The 25028-nt window shown below is 42.1% G+C and overlaps 1 protein-coding gene across 9 annotated transcripts in view; it reads right to left on the minus strand.

Annotated features, from left to right (window-relative positions):
* The window catches only part of SV2C (synaptic vesicle glycoprotein 2C), a 444657-nt gene that overhangs the window by 71048 nt on the left and 348581 nt on the right, over nucleotides 1–25028 (minus strand). Inside the window, exons 1-2 of one of the 9 annotated variants that reach the window (XM_086323192.1) lie at nucleotides 20229–20336; nucleotides 4172–4262 (exon numbers count right to left, since the gene is read on the minus strand). The exons of 6 other annotated variants lie outside the window; for them this stretch is intronic. The gene's annotated coding sequence lies outside the window, so the exon portion shown is untranslated. Of the gene's footprint in view, nucleotides 1–4171; nucleotides 4263–20123; nucleotides 20337–25028 lie in introns of those variants that run through there. 2 more of the 9 variants (XM_086323191.1, XM_086323193.1) reach the window with 2 other exon arrangements.

The raw sequence follows: 25028 nt of genomic DNA on the forward strand, positions 1-25028 counted from the left end.
TCTTGCACATGGCAGGTGCCACATAAGACACAACTGTTTTGATCTTGCTATTTCTTCTTATCTTTAGCATTTTCTTAGGTCATTCAGCACTCTGGTTATTAGAGCACCCTTTTCCAAGGTGTGTCAATATCTTTGGCCTCTATCATACCAATAAGGACACAAGGACAATGGTGCTTAAAAGATCCTGAGCTAATTTATCAGGTCTCGTACTTCAGTTTCCATTCTGCAAATATGACTGGTGTTGACACCCTCTCAGCAAATCAATCATTTCTAATCATTCAAAGGAAAAGTAAGGGCAGCACTTGACTCTCTGAGAGTCACCCACGTCATCCTCACTTGACCACCCTTACCTTCCATCCATGGGTCCTGATTCTGTGTGTGTTTCACCAACTCAGGCTCCATTTTGCCAGCACAAGAAGGTGGTGATAGGGTGAAAAATACAAGTGTGCATCTGTGTTCGTGTGTGTGTGTGTGTGTGTGTATGTTGGAGTGGGAAGGGGAAGCTGAGAGTCTATGGGGAGAAGGGAGCAGAACCACTGTCTTGCTTAGTTGGGTCTAAACTGGGTCAATACCAATTACTTCAAAGCACTCCTTATTCCCTTCCCTTCTGTTCTAGTTTTCTAAGAAACATATTCCTTCTGCAGTCTGCAAGTCTTCCCACTCTGCCACAAATGCAAGTAAGGTGCAGAAGGAAGGTAAGTGGTGTGTGTTTGTGTGTGTGTGAGTGTGTGTGTGTTTTGCTATCTACGATTCTTGGAGCATACACCCAGAACAAGTCAGACAGATTTTCTTCTTGAAAAGGACTGAACTTGACCAGTTGTTTTGACAGTCTGTAGCAACTGAAAAAATATGTCTAGGGGCCTGTCAGAGTGAGGTTCAGTTCAGTCGCTCAGTTGTGTCCGACTCTTTGCAACCCCATGAATCTCAGCACGCCAGGCGTCCCTGTCCATCACCAACTCCCGGAGTTCACTCAGACTCAAGTCCATCGAGTCAGTGATGCCATCCAGCCATCTCATCCTCTGGCAACCCTTTCTCCTCCTGCCCCCAATCCCTCCCAGGATCAGAGTCTTTTCCAATAAGTCAGCTCTTCGCATGACATGGCCAAAGTACTGGAGTTTCAGCTTCAGCATCATTCCAAAGAAATCCCAGGGCTGATCTCCTTCAGAATGGACTGGTTGGATCTCCTTGCAGTCCAAGGGACTCTCAAGAGTCTTCTCCAACACCACAGTTCAAAAGCATCAATTCTTCGGCGCTGAGCCTTCTTCACAGTCCAGCTCTCACATCCATACATGACCACAGGAAAAACCATAGCCTTGACTAGACGGACCTTTGTTGGCAAAGTAATGTCTCTGCTTTTCAATATGTTGTCTAGGTTGGTCATAACTTTCCTTCCAAGGAGTAAGCGTCTTTTAATTTCATGGCTGCAATCACTATCTGCAGTGATTTTGGAGCCCCAAAAAATAAAGTCTGACATTGTTTCCCCATCTATTTCCCATGAAGTGATGGGACCGGATGCCATGATCTTCGTTTTCTGAATGTTGAGCTTTAAGCCAACTTTTTCACTCTCCACTTTCACTTTCATCAAGAGGCTTTTTAGTTCCTCTTCACTTACTGCCATAAGGGTGGTGTCATCTGCATATCTGAGGTTATTGAGATTTCTCCCGGCAATCTTGATTCCAGTTTGTGTTTCTTCCAGTCCAGCATTTCTCATGATGTACTCTGCATATAAGTTAAATAACCAGTGTGACAATATACAGCCTTGACGTACTCCTTTTCCTATTTGGAACCAGTCTGTTGTTCCATGTCCAGTTCTAACTGTTGCTTCCTGATCTGCACACAGATTTCTCAAGAGGCAGATCAGGTGGTCTGGTATTCCCATCTCTTTCTGAGTTTTCTACAGTTTATTGTGATCCACACAGTCAAAGGCTTTGGCATAGTCAATAAAGCAGAAATAGATGCTTTTCTGGAACTCTCGTGCTTTTTACATGATCCAGCAGATGTTGGCAATTTGATCTCTGGTTCCTCTGTCTTTTCTAAAACCAGCTTGAACATATGGAAGTTCACGGTTCACGTATTGCTGAAGCCTGGCTTGGAGAATTTTGAGCATTACTTTACTAGCGTGTGAGATGAGTGCAATTGTGCGATAGTTTGAGCATTCTTTGGCATTGCCTTTCTTTGGGATTGGAATGAAAACTGACCTTTTCCAGTCCTGTGGCCACTGCTGAGTTTTCCAAATTTGCTGGCATATTGAGTGCAGCACTTTCACAGCATCATCTTTCAGGATTTGAAATAGCTCAACTGGAATTCCATCACCTCCACTAGCTTTGTTCGTAGTGATGCTTTCTAAGGCCCACTTGACTTCACATTCCAAGATATCTGGCTCTAGGTCAGTGATCACACCATTGTGATTATCTGGGTCATGAAGATCTTTTTTGTACAGTTCCTCTGTTTATTCTTGCCACCTCTTCTTAATATCTTCTGCTTCTGTTAGGTCCATACCATTTCTGTCTTTTATCGAACCCATCTTTGCATGAAATGTTCCATGCTTCATGCAAAGATGGGCTCGATAAAGGACAGAGTGAGGTAGGCAACACTAAATAAGATAGTCCCCTGGGTAGGAGGACCACAAGTCTCACTTAACTCTGATGGTACAAATCAACAATTATCCAAGACAGACACTTATATTATTGATGGTCATTTTTCTATTTAGATCGATACTAGGAAATTTTGACTTGTCTCCTGGTTTCCAGTAATTTGGGCCTTATAATGTGACAAAAGTGAAGGAATATTCAGGGAAATAGAAAGGCTTAGGCTCGTACTGGGGTCTTAACTATAAATAAAAGGAATTGTTAGGTTTTTTTATTGTGCAGTTATCCTCCAAACATGCAGGAGCCCCTGGGATTCAATCATGGAGTCAAGAACTTGACATCTGTTGTTGGTACTGGTCAGAGTATAAGCAAAATTAAAAGATAAATATGAGCTCAGAGTGTAAGCAAACTTAAAAGACAAACATATGCCCTTGAAAATTCCCCAACCACAATCTCTATTTGCTGGAAAACATCCTTTTACGTTTTACATTTTATCTTAAACACACTCTTATCCCTCTACTCTCCCTGCCTCCCCACCCCACCTTGCCTAGTGGATGGATCTAGAGTCTTTTTTTCAGTTTTTACTGCACTGTTTTAGTGAGCCTTTTAGCAAATTGTCTTCTTTGATTAATCACACCTCTCTTCCTAGCTCTAATACTTCTATCCTTTAAGTATCCTTAGATCAGATGCCCATAAATCACACAACGCCCCAAGCCAGCTACGAATCAGTCACAGTTTCAGTTAGCATACAGATTTAACTGCTGTCATTAATAGGGACTGCAGTAACTAGAAGGACCACAGCTGACCCAACACTTAAGATTGGGTTATGGCCCTAGAACGCTGTGTACTCACAACACTTACAATATCTATTACTCTTAACTCAGGGATGCCAGGGAAATTCTGAAACAACAACAACAACAACAAAACCTGCTGAAAAAAAAAATCTAGGTTTTTCGGACAGTCTCTGTTGACTCCTATTGAAACAGTCCCTTGGTTACTAACCTTGATAGCTTTTCTTAGCTCTCATCTGCTTCGATTCCCTGGAACATTCAACACAGATGACTCAGCATCCAGCATGAACCAAGCTCTTGAGTCACTGCCTTGTCACCTAGGAACCATCCCAGTTCCCTATTCACACGCTGGCTGCTCTAACAGAGTGGTCCTCTGCCACCATGGTTTGGCCATTCAGCTAATTCATTCAAAAGTAACTTATTCATTCCACAAACATGCACTGAGGACCAGACACTGGAGAATCAACAATGAGAGCTTCCTGACTACATGGAATTTATAAACTAGTGGGAGATGCAAAAATAAATACATAGATAGGAATTAGAACCTAGTGCAACAGACTGCAGGTGGAAGACACACAGCGTGCTCTCAGAGCGTTCGGTGGAGGGGATCTAATCTAATCTGTGCATACCAGGGAAGGCTTCCTGGAAAAGTGGACAGAAAAGTTGAGTCCTAAAGAAACATACAAATTCTCGTCATGAAAAGGATGCATGCAAAGTCAGTGTTTAGACACTGGATCTCTTCCTTGCATGAACTCTTCATGAGCGTGGTCCCTTTGTGTCTGTATACCTTACCTGTCCCAGTAGACGTATGCTGTCCAAAATGGCAGCCTCTAGCCACATGTAGCCATCAAGTCCTCGAAAGATTGCTGGTGTGACTGGGGAACTGAAAGAGGAGTTTTTAAATTCATTTAAACAAAACTGATGCTTGATTATTAGAAAACAAGTATGTTTGGAACAACTTGGGTGTGAGTCTATTTCAACTGTAAACTTCATGAAATCTAAACACCAAGCAAGCATTTCCAATGAAAACTTGTATCAAAATTGAGATTTGCTGTATACGCAAACTGCATCTCAGATTTGAAGACTTAGTGCCAAAAAAGAATGCAAAAGATCTTGTTTTTGTAAACCTGTTACAAGTTAAAATCATATTTTTGGATATTAGGCTGAATAAATTTTAATAAATTAAAATTAACTGTATGGTTTTACTTTTTAATATGGTTACGAGAAAATTTAAGCTTCCACATGTGACTCACATTGTTTCTATTGGACAGAACTGTTAGACCTTGAGTGTATGGAAGGAGGGACTGGGTCTCACTTATCTTTCAGGTTGGCACTATGTTCTGTGTATAAATACTTGTCAAATGAGTAAGACATTCGACACTTGGGCAAGTCCCCATCAACAAATACTCCATCCGACATCCAGTCCACATTCTTGGAAAGACTACCACAGCAGTCTTGTTCTAGGCCCAGGAGAACGCAGCAGTGTGAGACAAGGTACTTGCTGCCATGAAGTTTCATGCTGTTGATAACTAGAGATGCTATGATGAGTGTAGAATGTATATCATAAGTCTGTGTAACAGGACAGAGGCATGGGCTGGGCATGGTTTTGCTAATTTAGGCCAGGAGGTCAGGAACGGCCCTCCAAAGAGTGGAGACTGGAATGTGGTGAGAAATCAATCCCTCTGGGAGGGAAGAACGTTCCAGGAGAGGAGACTGCATGCACAAGCACATCGGGAGGGAACCGCGCTTGGCACAGCGCAAGGCTGGTGTTGCTGGAGTGCCTAGAGCGGGAGAGAGCAGCAGGATGTGAGATGAGCCAGGGCCCCATCAGGCAGGGCCACGGCGGCCACAAGGACTTGAATTGTACTACCAAGTGAGATGAAAAAACACAGCAGCCATAGGGTGGGAAATGGTTGGACAGACCTGTGTTTTTAGACTCTCCCTGGTCTCCTGGTTGAGTACGAACTGGAGGACACAAAGGGGAATCAGAACGTTCACTTAGGTGACTTTGACATGAGTCAACAGCAATTTATTGGAGATCCCAGGGCATGGGCAGCAGGGACAGAATGAGAGAAATCTGGACCCCCTGCTGTGTACCTTACTACAACTTCCAAACAATCATCTTTTAAAAATCCATCTTATAAAAAGTCACTCTTTATAGTCAAAGCATTACAGTCGACCCACAATATATTCACAAGGACTGTCTCTTTGCTCCTAGTCCTTGTCTTGGGCTCTGCCGAAGAAGCCTGAGAGGGAAGTCTTTCAGTTACATCACATAATCAAATCCCTTCAGTAAGTATTTGCTGACTGTAGAACTGACACAAGAGAATTTTTGTGGAATCCTTCGCTAGAAGATTGCAGACTACTCATGGCTACAGAAAATATGCATTTCCTCAGTTTCTCAGTGCATTTCTATACTACAAACATATCTATACCTACATGCACACATTGCTATCACTTCTTGAGCTCTTGCAGTGGTACCAAACACTTGATGTGGGTCATTTTATATAATTCTAGTAACAACCCAATGAGTAGGTGCCACCATTTTCATTTTCTTGATGAAGAACAAAATGCTTAAGGTCATGCAGATGGTAGCTGTAGAGTGTGGCTTCAAGTCAGTAACATCTGGGTTTAAATTCCAGCTCTGCATCCACTATCTACATGATCTCAGAGCCTTTTGTTTCTTCCTCAGTAAAATGAAGTGTGTTTAATCTGAAGCCACAAGACTCGTGTTCTTAAAGTGTGGTCCTTAGACCACCTACATCAGAAACATCAGGGTTCCTTTATTGAAAGTACAAAGAGGTACGTGATCCGAGAGTTTGCATTTTTAATAAGCAGAGAAGACAGCTAATATATTATATCTTCTCTGCTTATTAAACATGCAAACTCTCAGATCACATACCTCTTTGTACTTTTAATAAGGGAACCCTGATGATTCTGATGTAGGTGGTCCAAGGACCACACTTTAAGAACACGAGTCTTGTGGCTTCAGATTAGAACTGGACATGGAACAACAGACTGGTTCCAAATAGGAAAAGGAGTACATCAAGGCTGTATATTGTCACCCTGCTTATTTAACTTATATGCAGAGTACATCATGAGAAACGCTGGACTGGAAGAAACACAAGCTGGAATCAAGATTGCTGGGAGAAATATCAATAACCTTAGATATGCAGATGACACCACCCTTATGGCAGTAAGTGAAGAGGAACTAAAAAGCCTCTTGATGAAAGTGAAAGTGGAGAGTGAAAAAGTTGGCTTAAAACTCAACATTCAGAAAACGAAGATCATGGCATCCAGTCCCATCACTCCATGGGAAATAGATGGAGAAACAGTGGAAACAGTGTCAGACTTTATTTTGGGGGGCTCCCAAATCACTGCAGATGGTGACTGCAGCCATGAAATTAAAAGATGCTTACTCCTTGGAAGGAAAGTTATGACCAACCTAGATAGCATATTGAAAAGCAGAGACATTACTTTGCCAACAAAGGTTTGTCTAGTCAAGGCTATGGTTTTTCCAGTGGTCATGTATGGATGTGAGAGTTGGACTGTGAAGCAGGCTGAGTGCCGAAGAACTGATGCTTTTGAACTGTGGTGTTGGAGAAGACTCTTGAGAGTCCCTTGGACTGCAAGGAGATCCAACCAGTCCATTCTGAAGGAGATCAGCCCTGGGTGTTCTTTGGAAGGAATGATGCTAAAGCTGAAACTCCAGTACTTTGGCCACCTCATGCGAAGAGTTGACTCATTGGAAAAGACTCTGATGCTGGGAGGGATTGGGGGCAGAAGAAGAAGGGGATGACAGAGGATGAGATGGCTGGATGGCATCACTGACTCGAAGGATGTGAGTCTGAGTGAACTCCGGGAGTTGGTGATGGACAGGGAGGCCTGGCGTGCTGAGATTCATGGGGTTGCAAAGAGTTGGACATGACTGAGCGACTGAACTGAATTGAACTGTAGATTCATAGCTAGAATTTGATATATACTTTTTTTTAAAAAAAATTGGTCATTTTACATTTATATGTTATTTCCCTGAAGTGCTTGAAGCTTCACAAAATCCTACATTTAGAGGCAATATCACGGTTTGGTTTCCTTTGAAAAGAACCTGAGACCAGGACTTGAGTGCAAGTAGTTTATTTGGGAGATGAGCCCAGAACATAGGTGTGAAGGAGCAGGCAGAGTGAGAGAAGGAAGAAAGAAAAATAAAGAGTTCATTACTGAACTGGTTATTTCTAGCAGAAACAGGAGCTCAGTCCCACTGGGAACCCCTAGGGAAAAATGTAGAATGTGTCACAGAATGGTCCCTCTGTAAAAGGTGAGGCTAAGGCATTTTTTCACCACCTCCTGCTAGTAATTAGTTAGAACTGTCCCCTAGGAGTTAACTTCCTTGTGTATTACAGCTGAGTCTGTGTGGGGCTCAGAGGTCTTTGGAGAGAACTCAGAGGTAAAAAGTCAGAGACCCTCAGTGGAAGCTTGAGCTGGAGCACTGGCAATGTGTGCTGTACAGTCCACACTGTGCTGATGTCAGGGGACCAGGGATGGAGAGCAGGAAACAAAGCACATCTGTTTCAGGCAGGGTTCACACAATTGCTGCTTAATCTAATTGCTCGGTTTTGGATAGGGGATCTGGGAAAGCAGTCTTTCACTGGCAGAGAACCAAAAGCATATTCTTCCCCACACATGCCACACTTTCATGCTGTGTTGGAGCTACCACAGCATCTCTGCAGGAAATGAAGACTCTTAAAGAAAAAGAAACTGATTCTGACATTAGGGGGACGTCTTGATGAAAGAGACTGCCTATTGCCAGAACATGCTACTCTGAGCCTCCCCCACTCTCCACCTAACTTAGTCAACAAGCACCCCAGTGAGTGAAAGTCGCTCAGTCATGTCCAGTTCTTTGTGACCCCACAGATTATACAGTCCATGGAATTCATCAGGCCAGGATACTGGCGTGGGTAGCCTTTCCCTTCTCCAGGGGGTCTTCCCAACCCAGGGATCAAACCCAGGTCTCCCATATTGCAGGCAGATTCTTTACCAGCTGAGCCACAAGGGAAGCCCAAGAATACTGGAGTGGGTAGCCTATCCCTTTTCCAGCGGATCTTCCTGACCCAGGGATTGAACTGGGGTCTCCTGCATTGCAGGTGGATTCTTTACCAACTGAGCTTTCAGGGAAGCCCTAGTACCTCAGAGGAGTAATATAAATATAGAATGAACAAATTCTTATCCACACAATTTTCTGCCAGATTTCTGTGTTTCACTCTTAAATATGAACAGATAGCTGAAGATCTCCAGATACCTAAGGAAAATGTTCAACATGAAAAGTCAAAACAACAGAAAAAAAAGAAAAAGCTCAGAAGAATAGGCAATGCAGGAAAAAAACAAACAAACGAAAAACACTGCTCACCAGCTCTCCAAGCCCACCACCCCCAATCTTCAGAGCTGTAAAAGAACATGATACAGCCATGTAACAAGAAACGGTGGCAAAAAAAAAAAAAAAAAAAAAAAGGGCAAAGAACCCACACATATATCTGAGCAATTTTTTAAAAAATAGTAAGAAAAGACATGAAAAGTCAACAGAATGAAAACATGAAAAGTCAAACCTACTAGACAGTAGAGCAAAAAGATAAACACATGGGCAGTAAGAAAGAGGAGATCAAAATATTAGAGGATTAATCCAGGTAATTCAACACCCAATAGACAGACATTCCAGAAACTGAGAACAGAAAAAGTGGCGGGAGGCAATCATGGAAAAGAAGAATTATGAGGGAATTCCCTAGGAATGAAGGACATATGCCTTCAAATTGAAATGGCTCAGTAAGCCCCAGGAAAGTAAGAAAAAGAGAAACAAAAGGGACATGTGAAAGTATATTACAATCATGCTATCATGGATAAAGAAAGAACTCACAGAAAGAAAATACAGGTTGTATACAGAACAAAGGGATTCTGAAAGGCATCAGATTTATCAACAATACTGCAAGCTAGATGACAATGGAGCAATATCCTCAAACATTCTGTGGCAAATTTTTGACCTAGAATATTATACCCAGCCATACTAACTATCTAGGGCACTGTATAAGGACCCAAAAAAAAGGTGATGGTCAAAATGTCTATGGATCCTGAGAACTGGAATTAACTCAGGAGAGCAGTGAAGTCCCAGGATAATAAGTATGCAGAAGACCCAAGAAACAGGATGACCAAGGACTGCAGGAGAAATGTTTTCAGTAAAGAGTACTGGAAATGATATCATCTAATAAATTTCATCATGCAGAAAACTACATTTAAAGGCTGTAGGTGTGGAAAGACTTCATGAAACATATACAAATCCAGGTGAATGAAAATATAATACACCTATTAACTCCAGGAAAGAAATCATACTCCAAACACTATTTGACTCAGCAGAAATCAGAATAATGTAAATTCTGATTACAGATTTAACCAAACATTATGAGTTAACTTTATTGAGAGTGCAGAAAGAGAATTTTGGGGTGGGTGGGGAGTCTAAGAATACTAATTCTCAATTTCCATGCCAGTCAACAGATAATATGCAACATAGACACAGCAAGGGAAAAATTATATATCTATATAATTTAGAAAAAACTAGGCAAATAGAGGAAATAACTCTAACAGTTGAAAGAAATTGCTCTTGAGAAGAAAGAATGGAGGGTGCAAGAGCAGGATATGGAACTATTTTTTTTATTGTTGTTATCATCTTAGTGGTGTCTGCTTTTTAGGACCATGGATAAAATTATTCTGATTTTAAAAATTTAACTAATAAAATCTATTCTGAAGCTCAGAAGTAACCTTCACATGCCATCCACTGTGCCAGAAAGCCAGTTTATTTTAATATCCTTAGAGGATTGGTTCCAGGACCCCCTGAGAGTATCAACATCCATAGATGCTCAAGTCTTTACAAAAGATGGTACCGCATTTGCATATAACTACACATGTCCTCAGCTTCCCAGGCAGCTTGGTGGTAAAGAATTCATCTGCCAATGCAGGAGTTATGGGGTGGATCCCTGGGCCAGAAAGATTCCCTGGAGGAGGAAATGGCAACCCACTCCAGTATTCTTGCCTGGTAAATTTCTTGGACAGAGGAGCCTACTGGGCTACAGTCTATGGCATCACAAAAGGGTCACACATGACTGAGCATACATACATATCCTCCAATATGCTTTTTCCCCCATATACTTTAAATCATCTCTAGATTACTCATAATACCTAATACAACATAAATGCTATGTAAATAGTTGCTGGTATGTGGCAAATTCAAGTTTTGCATTTTGGGATTTTCTGGATTTTTTTCCCCAAATATTTTTGATTTGAGATTTGTTGAATCTGAAGATGAGGATACTGAGGACCAAATGTAATTAAAGAGTTATATATATTAAAAGTCTTTGGGCATGCTGCTGACATGGTGAGTGGTATATCTGCCGCACACACAAAAAGCGATCTCATTTTATTCTAGAGGAAAATGGATCAGCTGAGACAAGGGATTTGGTTCTGTAAGAAAACATGGGTCTCTCCACTGAACTCTGCAGCAGGTACTTTCTAGGTTGAGATCATTCTGTCTTCCAAAATACAGAAATCCTTTCATTTCATATAGGATGGGGTGGGGTAAATAGCTCATATCACCAACTGTTTCTTTTCCACTTTAATAAATTTAGATGCAAGAGATATCATGCTCATCTGTAGGATATACAATTAACTAAATATATTCATTGTATCTGTGAGCTAAATACAAAAGAAAGAAATGTGGACTAGTACAATCATGACTTTTCCTCTGGATCTGAAAATGGGTCAACAGACATTATATTTATATATATATATAATATATATACATTTGTATATCAATTATATTATATAATTATATATTTATATTAATTAATATGATGTCTTTCTCTGGATTTGAAAATGGATCAACAGACATTATGTTTATATATATAAATAAGTATATTTACATAAATATGTTTGGGTGGGCTCTGGGAGTTGGTGTTGGACAGGGAGGCCTGGGGTGCTGCAGCTCATGGGGTCACAAAGAGTCGGACACGACTGAGCAACTGAACTGAACTGAATTAATATACAAATAATATGAAATATATAAACATAACATATTAATTTGAATATTAAGTATATTATACAACCATATTAATTAATATATGCCAATTAATTAACTATATATTAATTAGTCTTCTGCGCTAAGTAAATGCCATGTAGAATTGACAGACTTCCCTGGTGGATCAGTTGGTAAAGAATCCGCATGCAATGCAGGAGACTTGGGTTTGATCCCTGGGTTGGGAAGATCCCCTAGAGGAGGGCATGGCGACTCACTCCAGCATTCTTGCCTGGAGAATCCCCAAGGACAGAGGAGCCTGGCGGGCTGCAGTGCACGGGGTCGCAAAGAGTCAGATATGACTAAGCGACTAAGCACAGTAATACTGTTTGCACTTTAAAGTTTATATTCATTGGATTTTAATTTTTCTTTTTAATTCCATTCTTTCCCTCCATAGATATACCTAGCATCATGTTACAGTTGTCCCTAGTTAGAGATATTCTGTCTCAGCACTATGATACAGGGTGCTTTGCTGGGTTTCCCTTTACCAACTAATGTATATCATGTCTTAGAAAAATCCATAACTCGACAGGAAAAAAAATCTAATGAAGCCTTGTTTACCTTGTCAAGACATTTCATGGCATCTTTGCACTTTACTAAAAATATCCATTTATTCCTTCACTATGCAGCTTTTTAGATACTGTAAAATATCTCATTTTTAAAATCCACCCCCCTTTATGCATGGATAACTCTCCCTTTGTTTTGTCTTTTTTCTGACACTTTTGTAGAAAGATATCACTTTAAATCAAATTGCACTTAGGTGATTTGATCTTGAAAAGCCAAATGAATAGCCATAGGCAAATGATTAGCTGGTTCTAAAAGTAAAATAAACATGAGTGTACTGCCATTCACCTATGTTAGTTCTTCCATCTCAACTGCTCAAATATCCCCACCTTAGGAAATACAGTAAATGATTCTGATGGTATTTGGCTAGCACAGGTATTTGCTCTAGCTTTTATCTCTTGATTACAGTCACTGAAGGATGAGCAGTGTGAAATCACTCACCCAGTCACCTTTCATTATAAATCAGGTAAGTACAGGTCACCCTTTTGATTGGCTATAATACACTGCGTGAAGGAAGCTTCAATTTCCCACTAAGTCTGCACCAGAGGGAGAAGAGAGAGAAAAAAAAAAAGAGCAAATCAATAACCTTTTCTCTCCAATGAAACTATGATTTATAATGCTCCTATGGACTGTCAGGACACTTGTTTTTTTAGGACAATGACAGCAAAATTGCAGCTAACCAATGACAATAATAGTCTGAAATCTGGTGGCTATCTTCTCCTCAAACCACTGCTTTATTGAGGAAACCAAACAATACATCAGAATAAAACATCATCTCTTTGGAGTCCTCCAATTTGGAAATCATAGTATCACAGGCATAAAACATCTGGTCCTTTTTGAGTTAAAAACCCAAATAACTTTCCTCTGAAAAGCTGCCGCACCTTTCATATAAACCCATTGGAGGCCAGTCTTGAAAATTCTGTACTGAGTTTGACAAAATAAGTATTCTATTTGGAATTGTGCTTTAGTATTTGAATCATAATTTTCTTCAGAAATGTGCATAGACTAGTATAATAGGGACCATGGTGATTACTGTGGATTTTTGTTACCTACATTTAATTTTGTTGGAGGCAAAAAGGGCAAATAAGAAATCACTGTGGTGAGGAAGTTCTAGAAACATATAGAAGGTGCTTCTAAATTACTGGCTCCATTAAATATTTATTGAATAACATGTCACAGTCATACAAATCAAAGTGATATGCCACTTACACCCTGGTTTCTAACAATGCACAACACTTGAAAGAAATAAAACAGCATTTGTTTAAAAGACTTAGAATACAGAACCTGCCTAATAGAGCTTGTCTCTCCTATTGTGAATTAATGCAGCTCCACTGTTCTGACATGGAAGTTATTTCACTCACTGGCTCCAGGACCGGAAGAAATAAAGTCGGCCTTGAGCTGCAGCGGTGCCAGCATGTTAACCACTGTGGCTTTGAAGACTAGAAGAAAAGTAGCTGAACCAAAGGCAGGTGTTTTGGAACCTTGACAATGACTCTGATTATACTATCGTCAAGGTGCTAATTAGCCCTGCAGATTCCTGCCTTAGGAGATTCGTTCTGAGAGCTCTTAATCCATTCCCCAAGCTTTACCAGCTACTCGCCACAGGGCCTCAGGATGTTGGAATTAAGGGGCGTAGCAAACATTTTCTGGTGCTGTGTGTCAGGGACTGAAGCTTGCAGGACCTGTGGGCGCGGGGATATAGGTCAGGAAAGATGGCACCTGAGTCTCAGTGTGGAACTCTTTGTGCTACTGTCTCTCTGGTCCTCACATATCTTATGCTCAGAAAATATTTAGTAAACCATTAAAATGAACTCCAGTGAAACTTTTTGACATTTTCTTTTCTTTTCCTACCTTAGGTGTGGTGGGTGGAATTAATTACCCTCCCACCAACACATTATCAAGAGCACAATGCAGATCACGTGCACCGTTATTTCCCCCTTGCGTCAACATGTCCCATCAACTGCTGTCCGACCAGCACCCCAAGAGTCAGTATGGTTTCATTGCGGATTTGAACCTGAGGAAAATCCTTGGAAAATAAATACGGTGCCTTGTCACATAATATGGCAACATGGTGGTGCCCTCATTTTGTCCTATTCTCTTCACTCAGCACTGTTCGATCATCTCTCACGTTGTCATTTCTGCTTCTAATCGATGCAAAGTATTCCATCACCTTTGGCGTAGCCATTACCCTCGTGGTGGATAGAGATTGCTCCCACTCCCTCTTCTTACAAACATCACTGTGAATGGTCTTACGCATGACCCCTCACCGACACATGAATTTTTCAGGGTATAAGCCAGGGATGGAGTATGCTAGGACAGAGTGTCTATCTTTACACATTCGGATAAGCAACATTTGAATGTTCTTTAGAATGACTGCCCCAGTGCACACTTCTCTACACGCATGTGTGCCAAGTCACTTCAGTCGTCTCCGACTCTACATACTTCAGAACTGTACCAGTTCAGGCCCCCACCCCCTTCTCCCCAATTCTCTCTTCCTCCTCACTTCCAGTTTTTAGCCACGGAGGCCCCAACCACAGGATGGCTTTGAAGAGGAGGGAGGGCTTTGTCTCCTGCCGGTTGACCCCCGTGGGATGTGGGCCCTGTCCCACACATCACTACTCAACACACACTGGGCACCACCTTGCCCTTTCTTAACAGGAAAAGGTAGGGGCTAACATTAGATCTGGAACTCAAGTGAAAGAACCGGAAAAGGAGGAATGTGCATGTAGATGAGTGGGAATTGGAGAGTCTGCTTTGGGAGGGTCAGTTGGCCTGGCTCGTTGGTAACTAAACTTCCTGGAGGATTTGCCTCCCAAGTCCAAATGGAAATAAGAAATATGACTCCTGGAAGGAGTAGTTGCTCTCCATTTTACAATTTTTCTATCGATTTCTAACTGTCCAGCTTGAAGGAAAAAAGAAACGAACTTGAAATCTGGAAGCCAACCTCTTCTATCCAGAGGAGATTCTCAGGTTCTAAAGCAACAAATGGCATTGCCAAGTCGAGTGGCATGGGGAGAACTCTGGGCGGCCGAACTGCCTTTTCCTACTAGGAGGGGGTTCCTCAGCCTGGCATACACAGGGATGGGAGTAGGAAGGGCAGGAATCAATGGGGTTCCTGTTTTCCGCCAATTTATACAAATGTTGGTTCTAGAAATTTTCCTGCTCTCCTGGCTAGGCCATTTGGAAGATCCATCCTGGAAGGAGGAGGAGGAAGGGAACTGCCCCTGAGTTGAAGTCTTTAACGGAAAGCTGGACATGAGCCAGAATGGGTTCTTGAGTGTCAAGAACTTGACATACGCAGCTTCTTGAGTGTCAGCCCAGGAGAATTGGAACCCACACAGTGAAGCCACGGAGTGTGGAGGCACACTGTGTGGTTCCGGATTCCTGCTCCTCCGGTTTACTAGCTGAGTGACCCTGGGGAAATACTTAACTTCTCCGGGTCTCTGTTTCTCATCTGTAAAATGTACATAATGATAGTGCCTCTTCATGGGATAGTTATTAAAAAATCAAGGATTAATATATTACTAAATATATTTAAATATTTATTCAAATACTTAAAATATTTTACATATAACCATATATATTATGGGCTTCCCTGGTGGCTCAGAGGTTAAAGCATCTGCATGCAATGTGGGAGACCTGGGTTCAATCTCTGGGTCAGGAAGATCCTCTGGAGAAGGAAATGGCACCCCACTCCAGTATTCTTGCCTGGAGAATCTCATGGACAGAGGAGCCTGGTGGGCTACAGTCCATGGGGTCGTAAAGAGTCAGACATGACTGAGAGACTTCACTTTCATGTATATTATATATACATATTTATATTATATATATTACTAAAACTAGTAATACCTGTTAGTGAAGAGACCAACACGACATCTTTCCAGGAGGTGAGTGGTGGGTTTTCCCTCACACCCACCTCTCAAGTTCCTCCTATTCCCTCCCCTGGCAAGGTGACCTCAGCCTCAAACATGAAACCACAGAAGTCTGGAGAGCAAGCTGTCAGTTTTCTTTCCTTAACAATCTGGATTTTTCCATCCTCCCCACTCTGCCAAGTCCTGAGTGCAGCACAAAATGACCCTTCTCAGCATGACAGTTAACTCTTATTCCTGGAGCCACTCCCCTGTGAGGCTCCTCTGCTGTGAACCACAGACTCCCAGGCCACTGCATACCCCCTTCTGCTTGGTGTTTCTTCCATCAGGGGTCTCGGTGCTCATCAAATCATTACCATGTGGACAGGCTTTTCTTTGAGAGACACCCAAGAGGATGGCATTTGGCTGGAACTGATTCTCAGTAGGGGGACAGTCTCCCTGCCTTCTTCTTCTTCTTGTTCAATCACTCAGTCATGTCCAAGTCTTTGTGAGTGACTCTATGGACTGCAGCACGCCAGGCTTCCCTGTCCTTCACTATCTTCCAGAGTTTGCTCAAATTCATGTCCTTTGAATTGATGATGCCATCCAATCATCTCATCCTCTGTTCTCCTCCTGCCTTCAATCTTTCCCAGCATCAGGATCTTTTCCAATGAGTCAGTTCTTCGCATCAGGTGGCCAAAGTATTGGAGCTTCAGCATCAGTCCTTCCAATGAATATTCAGGGTTGATGTCCCTTAGGACTGACTGGTTCGATCTCCTTGCAGTCCAAGGGGCTCTCAAGAGTCTTCCAGCACCACAGTTTGAAAACATCAATTGTGTGGTGCTCAGCCTTCTTTATGGTCGAACTCTCACATCAGTTCTGGGAAAACCATAGCTTTGACTATACGGACTACCTGCCTACACATTGTCTAATGAATGGCTAATACTTCAATAAACACAACAGTCTGGATCCCTCAAGCAGCCTGCAAAGGCTACTGAAGACGCTTTAGAATTGGAATGTGAGTTATGGGCCAAAAGGAAAAAAAAAGGAGAGACAGTAAGGGAGAGAGGAAAATGCCAACAACCTAGAAGCTTGAGAATCACTTTCAGTTACAATAATGAAGCAGAAGCTTAGCAACGGCAAAACCTGGGGCAGCCAGTTGGCTACTTGCAATTCTGGAGTTCTGAGTAACAGCTCCTGCTGAGGTCTGAGCTGGCTGAAACATGATGCAACAAACCTCACTTCGAACCCCAGCAGCCACAACTGTCATCAGGATGGAAATCCATTTCTAAAAATGCTGGGTCACAAAGGAAGAAAATAACCTCACAGCATAACTTTGTTTAATGAAACTCATGAGAACTGGGAGCAGCTGTCTTGGCTCAGACATGTGGAGGGGTGTAACATCACTGTTGAGGTCATTTATTCCATCACCCTGTGACTCAGTCAAAACACTTATTATGGGCTAAATTGGGCCAGGCACTGCGATTGGTACCATGGAGGCTATAAAGATGATGAAGTTTTTTTTATTAAAGTATAGTCGATTTATAATATCATCTTAGTTTCAGTTATACAGCATAATGATTCAGTCTTTTTGCAGATTATTTTCCATTATAGGGTATTTAAAGATAATGGATATAATTCCCCATGCTATATAGTATATCCTTGTTGCTTATCTATTTTATATATAGTAGCTTGTATCTGTTAATCCCATATCCTTAATTTGTACACCTACAAGCCTCTCCCCTGTATTATTTTTTAACATTTGACAAGTGATATTACAGAGTATTTTTCTTTTCTATCCAACTGGTTTCACTAAGTATAATATTCTCTAGGTCTATTCACATTGCTGCAAATGGCAGTATTTCATCCTTTATAGGTGAGTAATATTTCATTGTGTGTGTGTATGTCCATGCACACACACACACACTCCACATCTTAAGCCAACTGTTGATGGACACTTAGGTTGCCTCCCTGTCTTGGCTATTGTCAATAGTGATGCTATGAACATTATTCATATTCAGAGTAGCGTGTGCATGGGTGCTTGTGCTCAGTCATGCCAACTCTTGGTGACCCCATGGACTGAAGCCTGCCAGGCTCCTCTGTCCACGAGATTGTCCAGGCAAGAATATTGGAGTGGGCTGCTATTTCCTCCTCCAGGGGATCTTCCAGACCCAGGGATCAAACTCTCGTCTCCTACATTGGCAAGTAGATTCTTTACCACTGAGCCACCTGGGACATTGTGTGTATGTAAAAGATGACTAAGTCTTGATCTCTGGCCTCAGAGTCCAGAAATTGCTTAGAATACTAAAGAAACATTTTTTTAATTGAAGGTATGAAAGAATTCTAAAAACTAGCCCCAGAAGAAGGCAGAGATGTATACCAGGAAGAAGGGCATGGTGATTTTCTTTGTGAAAAGAAAACACTAAAACACTGCACCCAGTCAGTACGTTGGTTTACTGTACATGGGCGAGTGGACCCAAGTTTGGTTCATTAACAAGATGAAAGTCTTCATAAACCACCAAAGATAATTCTCCTGTGTGATGATGATGACTGCCAATCAGGTACTCTGCATCCCACCCTTCCCTCAGGAGGTCCCTGCGGGACCTTCTTCCTTCTCACTAGACCATGCTAAGGCCCTGCATGTCTGGCATCACTAGCGCACTTCCAACCTCTAAGCAAAACTATGCCCTCACTCTCTGGTCACTGGGACTCCTCCAGGGACCCAATTCCACTCCCCTTGGCTTAATGGCACAGTTGCTCTGTGTACCTGATGAACAGGAGTCCCACCTGCCTTTCTCTTCATTACGAAAATCTTCTTCCCACACAGACTCCCAGAGATGTGTTGTCTTACCCGTGAGCACAAAGTAATTACCTGTCTTCTCCCTTCCAGGTCAGCTTAGCTCTTTGGCTTCAGTTCAGTTCAGTTGCTCAGTCTTGTCTGACTCTTTGCGACCCCATGGACTGCAGCATGCCAGGCTTCCTTGTCTATCACCAACTGCTGGACCTTGCTCAAACTCATGTCCATCGAGTCAGTGATCCATTCAACCATCTTATCCTCTGTCGTCCCTTTCTCCTCCTGCCTTCAATCTTTCCCAGCATCAGGGTCTTTTCCAACGAGTCAGTTCTTCACATCAGGTGGCCAAAGTATTGGAGTTTCAGCTTCAGTCCTTCCAATGAATATTCAGGACTGATTTCCTTTAGGATTGACTGGTTTGATCTCCTTGCAGTCCAAGGGACTCTCAAGAGTCTTCTCCAACATCACAGTTCAAAATTCTTCAGCATCTTAGCTTTTTTATGGTCCAACTCTCACATCCATACATGACTGCTGGAAAAACCATAGCTTTGACAAGACAGACCTTTAAACCAGGTGGTTCCTAGGCCAAATTCGGCACCTCGCTTACAAGTGCATGCTATTTGGTTCATATAGTGTTTTGAAAAATTTTTGAAAAAATTGGTTCATTATGATAGAACCACTTTGGAAAACACTTTGTTTCTCATCAAGTTACCCACACTTACCAAACAACCCAGGAATCCCTCTCCTAGGAATTTACCCAAGAGAGATGAAACTTCATTCACACAAAGATTTACACTCAAATGTTCACAGCAACATTATTCTTAATAGCCCAACTGTAAACAATCAAAAAAGTCCATCAATTGGTGATTGGATCAATAAACTATGGTCCATCCGTAATGGATGCTACTCAGCAACAGAAAAGAATGAAACCCCAAACACCCAACTAGTATGTGGAGGGATCTCAAGGACATTATGCTAAAGCAGAGTCCAGAGGTGAAAGTTTTATACTATATGATGTATTTCATTTACATAAAATTTTACAAAAGATGAAAAGCATATCTTTGCTTACCAGGTGCCAGGCATGATGGGAGGGACTTGACTGCAAAGGGGCATGAGGTAACTTTTTGGTGATAGAAGAGTGTTTTATCTTGATTGAGTTGGTAGTTAGAGCTGTATCCTTTTGCCAAATCTCATCACTTAAATTGATGTATTTTATTCTAGCTGTATTTGTTTTCTGTTGCTCTGTAACAAATTATTGCACTCTCAGGGGCTTTAAAATCACAAAAATTTATTATGTGAAGTTCTGGAGGTCAGAAGTCCAAATGGACCTCATTGCACTAAAAGTCCAAATGGACCTCACTGCACTAAAAGCAAGATGTCAGCAGGGCTGTATTCCTTATGGAGACTCCAGAGGAAAATATATTTCCTTACCTTTTCCACCTCTTGAGGCTGCTTATATTCCTTGGCTCAGGGTCCCCTTCCTCTATCCTTAAAGCCAACACCACTAAGCCAAGTCTTGCCCATACAACCGCTTACCTGGTTCTTCCCACTCCGTTTTCTGCTCTTACGGACCTTTGTGATGAGATTGAGCCCACCAGTAATCTCTCCACTTTTAGGTCAGCTGATTAGCAACCTTAATTGCATTTAACCTTAATACCCCTTTATCCTGTAACCTCACATACTCACAGGTTCTGAGGGTTAGGGTGTGGATGTCTTTGCAGACCATCATTCTGCTGACCACATGGCATATTATATCTCTATAAGGATACAGTTAAAAATTGGTAGACTGAAAGTTGGAGAGACTTCATATAAATATCCAGAATACTGCCTTCTCTTGGTAAATCAGATCTGGCCACACCAGGCTTCAATAGTTGTGTGGCTAAATCTGCTGCAGCTGAGTAGCTGCCAACAGTCATATCTGACCCTGTGCGACCCCACAGACGGCAGCCCACCAGGCTCCCCTGTCCCTGGGATTCTCCAGGCAAGAACACTGGAGTGGGTTGCCATTTCCTTCTCCAATGTATGAAAGTGAAAAGTGAAAGTGAAGTCGCTCAGTTGTGTCCGACTCTTAGCGACTCCTTGGCTGCAGCCTACCAGGCTCCTCCATCCATGGGATTTTCCAGGCAAGAGTACTGGAGTGGGTTGCCATTGCCTTCTCCAGAGAGGACACAGACACTGTCAAAATTTGTTTCAGTACTATTTCTTGCCAGCTTCACCTATTTACATCACCTGCTTGGTCACTAAGATATTTACACTGGCCACCTCAGTCTTAAACTGTTAAGTCAAATGAAACCAAGACTCTCTGACTCTTCACATGTCCCCTTCCCTTTTCACTCCACTCTCTCTCACCCTTCACTTGATCTGTCAGGCTGACGTGTTCTCTCCATCCAACTTGTAACACCGTCTCTATGTTGAAAAACACAGTGGAGTTCAACCTGGCTCCAGCAAGGCCAAATTCCCAAATCCATCACAGCATTTGAGAGAGGGGTTCTGTGAACTCACACGCTAAACAGCGAAGATGAAAATTAAAGCTTGGATTCAGGATTCATCACTGTTACTCAAGAAGAGATGTTTCCCTACACCTCCACTTCAGCCTAGAAGCATCTCTAGCTTCCAGCTTGGGGCCAGGCACAGGGTAGATACACAATACATGTATGCTACCCCCAAAGTTCAGTGTAATATCTCATAGAGCAACTTAAATAAAGGCTAAATCTCAGTTTAGGGGCGATGGAGGAAAAGTACTGAGATCCATTTCTTTGTAGGATAACTTCAACTTGAAGACAGAAAAATTACATTGCTCCCATGATTCTCAACTGATTTCCTAACCCTTGCCAATCATCTCATCAAGATATGCTTTGAATCATTGAGAAGATGGGACAAGGGAATATGCAAATGGCTGAAACAGCAAATCTCTTCTACTACTATTGGATTAAGCAAGTAACAAGAGTGCTTTCTAGTTAGGATGCTCATTTGATCAAGATCTACAGTAACCATCCCACTCTGCTCCAGCCCACAGCATTTTCTCTCACCATATCTTGCCCCCTTTAATTTTGCCAGATTTAGAGTCTGACCACTGCCATGTCCCCACTACACAGTTCTCAGGCTCACTGTTTTCCAGCCTCTTTGCAAGAGTCCTCCCAAAGCCTCAGGGCTGCTTTCTGTCCTGTATACTTCAGAGTGTGAGGAGGAGCACAGCAGATGAGCAGATGAGCTCACTGGGGAGTGAGCGTAAGAATGAGGATTACGTGGGCAATGCAATTCAACCTGTCCCCAAGGGGAAGCATACTCCAACAGTAAATAAAATACTGTGTGCGTGTGCTCAGTCGTGTCCGACTCTTGGCAATCCCATGGACTGCAGCCCACCAGGCTCCTCTATCAGTGCAATTTTTTTTCAGGCAAGAATACTGGAATAGGTTGCTATTTCCTACTCCAGGGGATCACCCAAGCCAGGAACCAAACCCGCGTCTCTGGTGTCTCCTGCATTGGCAGGTGGGTTCTTTACCACTGTGCCACCTGGGAAGCCCATATGAAAAATCAGGCACTTCCTAAAGAAGAAACACCTATAAAACTTGAGAAGACTCCATTAAGAATTACTAAGATACCCCCATCATAGCTTCCACCTCAAATCCTGTCCTATTGAATAATCTATTCTAACGAGCTCTCCTAGGCATTGATTGTGTATCTTCAAGAATTACATAGCTATGCTCAGTGTTCAGTCGTGCTAAATGGTCACACAGGCTAGGAGGCCACACCTGGGTCTTTAACTGGGCTTGCCTTGGGACCCTCCAAAAGCAACTCAGAGAAAATCTAAGCTCAGTTTTGACAGAAAGACAACTGCACAAAATATAAACATTCAATCAACCCATAAGAGAACAGAAACTTCCAGGTCATTCAGCATCAATGCCTCTGCTGGTAAGTTACGTAAAAGCTGAAGTTTGACTTACTCCTTACAAATGAAAGAATATTATACTTGTAGAAAATAGATGGGCAGCTCTATGGCCTTTGGCCTTAACAATCTGGGCAAGCGAATGGAGTATTCCTCTGGGGACCCCGATATGCATATAGCAGAAAAATGAAGTCCAGATTGTATAGCTTGTATCTTGAGATATCAGGGAAGCCTTCTCTACCTTCCCCATGAAACAGTAAATTTCTCTTGCCCTCTAAGCAAGTTTATTGACAGAAATCTGGGGAATAATTATATGCTCAAACAAGGAACATTTTAGAAGATGACAATTTTTATATCCCCCCAGGTGACAGTTCATTTAAAGGCACAGCAGTTGGTTTCCAAGACTTGGTAATGGTGCTAATTGTAAGGCTTGGATAACAGACCTAATTAGGTTAATGACAAACTCAGCCCAGCAGGGGTATTTTCAGGACTGTGCTTTTCAAACACACACACACACACACATTTTGTCTAGTTCATAATATAGAGATGTGCAGAGAAATGAGGCAGGAAGTTCTTATAGAATCATAAGGCTATCATTTAGACTTTATTTATACTTCAGGGAGAAAACAGGGTAACTGTTTTCAGAGTTAGATTTTATAGTAGGCATCCAACAAGAAAAACAATGGAAAAAAGGAATAGTCTTCAAATGCGTTCAAAGCAGGGGTGATTTTGATGGCTGGAAGGCCCCTTTTTCGCTAAGATCACAAAGAGTGGTGCTGTGGACTGAACTGTACCTCCCCAAATTCAGAGCTACAACCCTAACTCCCAGTGTGACTACATCTGGATGGGATCTTTATGAAGTACTTAAGGTTAAGTGAGGCTGTAGAGTAGGGCCCTAGTTGGATGGAAGAAGGGGAAGACAGCGATCTCTCTCTCTCTTCCACATGAGGACACAGCAAGAAGACAGCCAGAAAGAGAACCCTCAGCCAGAAACTAAACTGACCGGCCGCTTGGTCTTGGATTCCCCTACTTTCAGAACTGTGAGAAAATAGTTTTGGAGTGTAAGCCACCCAGTCAACGGTATTTTGTTATGGCGGCCCAAGCAGAGCAGTATATGCGGAGTATCCACGTTTGGAGCTAGAAGCTGGGCAGGGCTGAATTTTTCTCCATAAAAAAAGGAGAGTGGGGTGGGCAGCGCAGTTAGGTTCCCGGGGGAGGAGACAGAAGCCCGTGAAGCTGCTTGCTGTGTGGGAAGGGGGAGAGAGAAGACACAAGATAACCCTGGAAGGAAACACAAAAGTCAAATGAGGATTTATGAACTGGGATAAAAAGTGTGTGATGTAAAAGCCTCTTAAGACGGTTTCTTAGATATCTTCAGTAAGGCAATTTTTATAATAGAATTCTGGGTGTGGTCGGCTTTTCTTATGCAAATGATGGAGGCTGAGCGCTTAGAGCGCTCGGCAAGAGCTGAGATACATTGCTCAGATACACGAGGTGATGGGTGGCTGCCATATGGGTCATAAACACACACTGTAGGGACCACACAAATGCTTCCAAATTAGCCTCTGCGTTGCTCTTTGAGGACACATCTTAGTTTTGCCATGTCTGGAGAACATTTTGAAGAAATGAGAATCAGAAGGCTGGTTCTAATTCCCAATCTTCCATTTTCTGTGTCACTTTGGGAAATGACAAACTTTCTATACGGCAGGCTCTCCATTCCAAAAATGAGAATGACACTGCTGCTTTTGTTTCCAAGACTATTAGAATACATAAGGTGGTAAATGTGGAAATGCCCTTCAATTAATTTTGTTTTCTACTTTTTATTTTGAATTCGAATCACAGAAAGTTGCATAGGTAGTCCAGAGAGATCCCAGCTACCCTTCTTCACTCAGTCTCCCTCAGTGCTCGGAAATGAAGATCTTAAACAGCTGTTGTACAACACCAAAAGCAGGAAACTCACAGTGGAATATGTGTATAGGTCTTTGTCATTTTATCACATGTGTGGATTTACATACCCACTTGCATTCAAGACATTAATCATCAATACAAAGATCTCTGGAGGCTACTCCGTTAATAGTCATACCCTCGTCCCTTCTCCGTCTCCCCTAGTCCCACCAACCAATCACTAAACTGTTCTCCATCTCTTTGTCATTTCCAGATGTTATATAAGGATATCTTTTGAGGTTTTTTTTTTTTTTTTCACTCACAAAATGCCCTTGAGGTCTCTCCTGGCTGTTGTATAAACTGTTCATTTACTTGTATTGCTGAGTAGAATTCTATAGTATTGCAGACATTTTGGTTGTTTCCAGTTTGGGGCTATTACAAACAAAACTGTCCTAAATAAGCATGCACAAGTGTTTGTGAGGACATATGTTTCCATTTCTCTGGGACAACGCTCAGGAGGACAACTGCCAGTTGTACGTTAGGTGTGTCTAGTTTTTTTTTTTAAG

Source organism: Bos grunniens, chromosome 10, assembly GCF_055505025.1.
Source record: "Bos grunniens cultivar Pamir isolate PY7600 chromosome 10, Bosgru_T2T1.0, whole genome shotgun sequence".
Lineage (NCBI taxonomy): Eukaryota > Metazoa > Chordata > Mammalia > Artiodactyla > Bovidae > Bos > Bos grunniens.